This window comes from Columba livia, chromosome 1, assembly GCF_036013475.1.
Source record: "Columba livia isolate bColLiv1 breed racing homer chromosome 1, bColLiv1.pat.W.v2, whole genome shotgun sequence".
NCBI lineage: Eukaryota > Metazoa > Chordata > Aves > Columbiformes > Columbidae > Columba > Columba livia.
This window is the reverse complement of record NC_088602.1, coordinates 20,993,271-20,999,020: the sequence shown is the minus strand read 5'-3', so window position 1 is coordinate 20,999,020 and position 5,750 is coordinate 20,993,271. Positions and strand designations below refer to the sequence as shown.

The 5,750-nt window shown below is 41.3% G+C and overlaps 1 long non-coding RNA gene across 1 annotated transcript; it reads right to left on the bottom strand.

The window, feature by feature from the left end:
• Window positions 1–416: 416 nt before the first annotated feature.
• On the bottom strand, window positions 417–3,742 carry LOC135578312 (uncharacterized). The gene is made up of 2 exons (XR_010469803.1): window positions 2,848–3,742; window positions 417–2,087 (listed from the first exon to the last, which is right to left on the bottom strand). It is a non-coding gene; the product is annotated as an uncharacterized LOC135578312 (long non-coding RNA).
• Between the last annotated feature and the right edge of the window lie 2,008 nt (window positions 3,743–5,750).

Here is a 5,750-nt window from a genome sequence, read left to right as displayed (position 1 = left end):
GAGATCTTCCTTGCAGAAAATGTAATGGCAACACTGAAACATTTAAAATAGTCAAAACAGGAAAAAGAGTTCAATTTAAGTGTAATCATGCCACAAGTGTTGTCCAAATAATTCTTGGATCAATTCTCATGATGCTACTTAGAATAATGTCAGAACTTACTGGTCATTATCCAGAGAACCTACCAGCTGTCCAGTATCAACATCACAGCACTTGTACACTCGTTATAAATCTGACTGTTCGTGCTTTAAAAACTCTTTTCCCCCAAACAGCAGAGATCCTTTTTCTGTGCAGTTATGCTAAGAACAGCCATTTTATTAGCAAGTACTTGACCTGTCAGACACACTTACAACTACATGAATTCTTAAGTATTTCAAATAAACTATTCTTAATTATCACACTATTAATATGTTAGTAGAAAAAAAAAAAAAAACAAGTATGATGTATCGTGTCCTGAGTACGATATAATACTACTTGGAAATAACATCTATATGAAACACACATTCTCCATGGAAATGCAGCATTCATTTGGCTGTTTAGGCTTGAGAAAAGAAGGCTGAGGGGAGACCTTATCGCTGTCTACAACTACCTGAAAGGAGGTTGTAGCATGGAGGGTGTTGGTCTCTTCTCCCAAGTAACAAGTGATGGGACAAGAGGAAATGGCTTCGTGTTGCGTCAGGAGAGTTTTAAATTGGATATCAGGAAAAAATTCTTCACAGAAAGGCAGGAATTGTCAGGCATTGGAGCAGGCTGCTCAGGGAAGTGGTGGAGTCTCCATCCCTGATGTTTAAAAGTTGTTTATACAAGGTTCTTAGGGACCTGGCTTAGTGCTAGAGTTAGGTTATGGTTGGACTTGGTGATCCTGAGAGTCTCTTCCAACTGAAATGATTCTATGATTTTGTAGTTTAAAACTGTGTCACACTGCTATAGCACAACAAAGAGTTGGTGTTGAAGAATAGAGGTAAAGCTGTGACTAGATGCAATAAAGCACAGGAGATCTAAATGCTGGCAAGGGTGGAAAGGATCTTAAGCAAATAGTTTACAAACCGTGTACCTTGTTGTTGCCCATCTTGTGCTTTCAGAAGTCGTTGGGAAGCTGAGCACCAAGACTACAAAAACCAAGGTGTACCTGCCCAGCTGATGTTTTACTGCACACAGCTCATCTGCATTTGGAGTCACTGAGCAGCAATAACGTGAAAGGCACTTTTATAGATAAGGCTAAAGAAAATTTTAAATGTTAAAACACTATTGCAGGAAACTCAGTGTCCTACAAGTGAACAAAATGCTGGTCATTACTGCATGTGATTTCTCAATCAGTCACTGGATTTGTAGAGAAAAACAGAACTGAAAATCTGGATAATGGCAACGGTTGAAGTACTTCTGACAATAATTAGCAGTGAGAAATGTATATGCTATGGATGAAGTCCTGTATTCACTGACTGTGACAGTAGATCTTTTAACTGCACTCTTTTAAGATTAGAATTTGACCCTAGAGAGCTGCACAATGCAAATAAATAAGCCATACATAACTACAGGGACTTATGAAATAAATTGAAAGCTGAAACAGAGAAAAATAAGCAGGAAGGACAGAAAACTTATCATGTTTTACTGTGATTTTTACAAACCAGTGGTGTCTTCAGCCGTATCTCCCTACAAAATCCAAGAAAAGAAATAAGTAAGAATCATTTTTCCGATATAACTGCATTCTTACATATTTATTTTACTCAGCTGCTTTTCAAACATCCTGTGATTCACTGCAGATCTGTAGTACATCAGCACATATTTAACTATCTGGCTGAACTGGGGACCTCTCATGCAAGGAAAGGAATTGCACCCATGGAGCACTGGAAAAGAGTCACAGAGAGACACGGATTAATGGGGAGAAGGGGTGTCTACAGCAGCACCATCTCTCCATTCCACTCCTCACCCTGTCAGTGGCACCCGCTGCCGGTGCACAGATCTGGTACCACACCACATCCGCGGCCTCATGGTGCCTTCATCCCTCACTCTGAGCAGGGCAACGTGCCAGTAGAGCCTACCTGAGATGATGAGATCAGATGCTGAGTGTCTTTACTGGGGCTCAACGACACTAAAAAAGACACACAGGACATAAGTAGTAAATGTAATTGCTTCATTTTAGCAACAGTGGTTGTTCTAGCTCAAATACTCTTGGATGTCACAATGTTCAGCTGATACATTTTACATTTTTCTCAAACAATTTCAGATTTTCACTTGTATTTAGAGAGTAAGGGAAAGGTGACCTTCCACAATCCTGGCTTACAAACTGCATCAAAAAGAGCTCAGAGGAACTGCAAGCATGGTCTGAAACCAAAGATAATTTACTGGGTTATTTCATTACAAAATAAATTGTTTATGATACTTTATGAAACACCCACACCAGTGTCCATGAAAACAGAATGCTGTATTTATGAGGCAACCCTTACGAGGGGTAGCATAATTTTAGTGTCTTATACTTGAACTATGCTAAAAATATATTACTTTGTCATCAGGGAACAGTTAAATTAAAAAAAAATAAAGAAAATAAAAGCAAGCAAGATCACAACCTTGAAGACTGGATAGTTCTGAGCAGCTGAGAATTAGCCAAGGAGTTACAGTATGTTGTTCTGCGGTGGTCTGGTGGTGTACAGCCAAAAAGCTACAGTGGCCCCCAGCCTGTTGCCTGCTTGCCCACCCCAGCCCGCAGCAAGCTGCCTTCCCTCCCATGCCAGGCTCCAGCAGGCTCCTGTAGCTTTTGAAGTACAGGGCGGCCACAGGGATGGTGGCAGGAAGCAGGAGACACCTGGCAAGCTCACTGAGTCCCTAGGAAACCCTTGGGGTCACAGTTGTACCTGGTTCTCTCATGGGGCTGTGAAGGCAATGGGCAGAGGTCCCCGGGAAGCGCCTGCTGCACGCCGAGGTGATGCGTTCCCCTGTGTCAGATTTCTGGAACACAGCAGTAGCAGCTGAAAACAGTCAGAAGGGTTTAAGTATGTGCACAATCATCAGAACACAAGGGAGAGAGCCTCCACTAATGAGAGAGAAGGTAAATAGAGCCTGAGAAACTGGAAACATTCTTTGGTTTGGCTTACAGTGGGAAAAAAAAAAAAAAATCTTAAAAGGCATTGTGCACAGCGGAGAGGCCATTAATCTCGGGCAATGCACTTCCTCAAATACAGTAGGGACATGTGGGAGCCTGTCATTTTTCAGACCGTTACCCAAGAGCTTTCCAGAATTTCAGAGTATGCCAATCCTTCCTCAAAACCCAGGTAACATGAGATGGCAAAGGAGTGACAGATTTGATAATGGTGGCGTAGAGCTTTGTTGGGTTGGAAAAAGATATCATACCTAAGCTTTGGAAGCCCACAACAAATTCAACAGAGGTACCCTTCCTGGCTAGGAACCATTGGCCCTTCCCAAATATCCTGCCAACCACATGCACAAGACAAGTGACCCGGGAACTTGCTGAACTGTAAATCAGTCTCCGTTCTGGGAACTTTCCACGTGGTCATCAAATCCTGGAGCAGATATATCCTGCTATGGCAATAATTTTAAAAATTACAGAAATATTTTAGAACCAGTGGGCAAAATGTTATGCCTGTATCAACATCTGAAAAGAGTCATCTATTCAAACTTTAAAAGCATCTCTCTGCCTTGGTCTTTGAACCTAAAAACTCAGAGGCAGATGCAGTATTTGCATTGTACAACCAATGATGGGCTATAAACTGGGAACTTTACATGTCTGTGGGAGCTGGAAAAAATGATCTCTGCTGGCAGTCACGTGTTACAGCTTGACAGGTTTTGAAAGGAACAATTTCATACAAAGCATCCTGGTTTAGCACTAATACCAAGCCCTTGTCAGTTGACCACATTTTCTAACATTGTTCATGCAAGGCCTAATTCGTTTTTCATAATACCCCACTGAACTGGGACAAATTCATCCTAAACCAAAAATCTCACAAAATCCCTAACAAGGCAGCAAAAAGCTCCAGCAAGCATCAAGACACAGGTCCAGAGAAGTTTTTTCCACCCTGTGGTTTTGCGTCTGATGTATAGGTAGCAATCATATTTGTTCCTGCATTTTTGGATGACATTTCTCTGTTAGAAGTGCAACAGACTTGTTCTGCTGGAGAAATGGTAGGAGGGAAATTTTTTCCAAGAAGCTGTACACATTTAAATGACCCAACTGTATGCTGCACAAAGTTATGCTAGCAGGAGCTGGGCTTTTTGTTTGTGACACCAGCCGTCAGTGAGACTTGGTGATATCTTCTGTAACCCCATGGCTTCATCCCTGAGCTGGCACTGGCTGCACATTGCTGCCTCCCTGTCAGCGCAGTTTTCTGTGGCTGCCCACTTGTCTAAATGAAGAGGAGGGAAATTATAGGGGAGGGCCATCAGCTCTGTATGAAACTGAAAATGCTTTTCCATGTTTATAGCACTAACACCTTGGTAAAACAAAAAGGTACGAAATGGATGGCAAAAGCTCAGTTTTGAAATAACCAGGCAGTTTTTTAACTGCTGCCACAAACATTGTTGACAGCTAAGTGACACTGGAAATCCAAAAGGAGAGAGGGCCCAGCAGAGTTCATCAGTTTAACTCTTTATTGGAGCACTTTTAATGGGACTTTATGTTCAGCCATGTGAACTTTGAAATACCTAAGTTCAAATTTCACCTTCAGACTTCCCATCTGTTCTTATTTCATCCTCAGACTTTCCATCTGCTCCCATCTAGGCCTTCCTAATGCCATGCCTAGTCAGACGATATGGTTTTACCAGGTGCTTCTGTCTTGGAAATTTTATGGCATATAAGAAACAATAAAAATTTATGTTGTACATGTTACTTGTGTTAATTAATTCCATTGCACAACAATGTTTTTTTAAATGATATTGTCCAGAAAGTCTGTTAAAATCTACTGTAGACAAATATGGCTATATTTTATAGCTCCTGGTGCCAGATGGGTTTGGAGTTCAGACATTTGCACTAATGCATTTTGCACCTAGGTGCTGTGCTGGGAAAAATTGACTCTCAGTGACAAAGAGTTAACATTAAAATAATGCTGTTAGCTAGGGGCAGTCAATGTAAGGTGGAGATGTGTTTTTCTGTATTGAGTTTTGCTGGAAAGGAGTACATGAGAAGCTGTTAGTATGCCATTATACATTTTTTTCACAAATGAAAGACGTTATTTCCTAGTACTAATATGCAAATATTTTCACGTCTGGAAGAGCAAGAATGTGCTGGCTAACAACCAAAGATGTGCTGGATAAAATCCCCTCCACCTGTTCAGAGTGTGATTGTACTAGAAAAGAAAGATCACAAAACAAGCGGTGTTAAGTCCCATATCATAGCAAATTTAATAAGAATAATTAGTGTATTAAGTAAAGATTCACTATCCAAGGGCATTGCTATAATTTCTTACTTCAAATCCCTGGTCTCAAAGGCAACAGATATTCTGAACTCCAAGTGCAACAGTGGGTAACACAGTGGGGCTTGTTTTGGACAGTGTTTTTTGCTTGCTTGTTTGTTCCATGAGACTGGTTAAACAAGGCTTTATGCCAGCTGAGAGTTTTCTTCCCTCAATTTTGTTCCCTCGCAAGCACTCTAGCGGCTGTGCCTCCTACACACGAGGAATCCAGAATGAGCTCAGGGATTTCACATTTGAAGTAAAACGCTGTTCGATACCAAACAACAAGGGCTTCCCCCTCAACAGCAGATTTAAAAGCAACCTCCTGCAAAAGCCTCTGTCACCTCCATCAC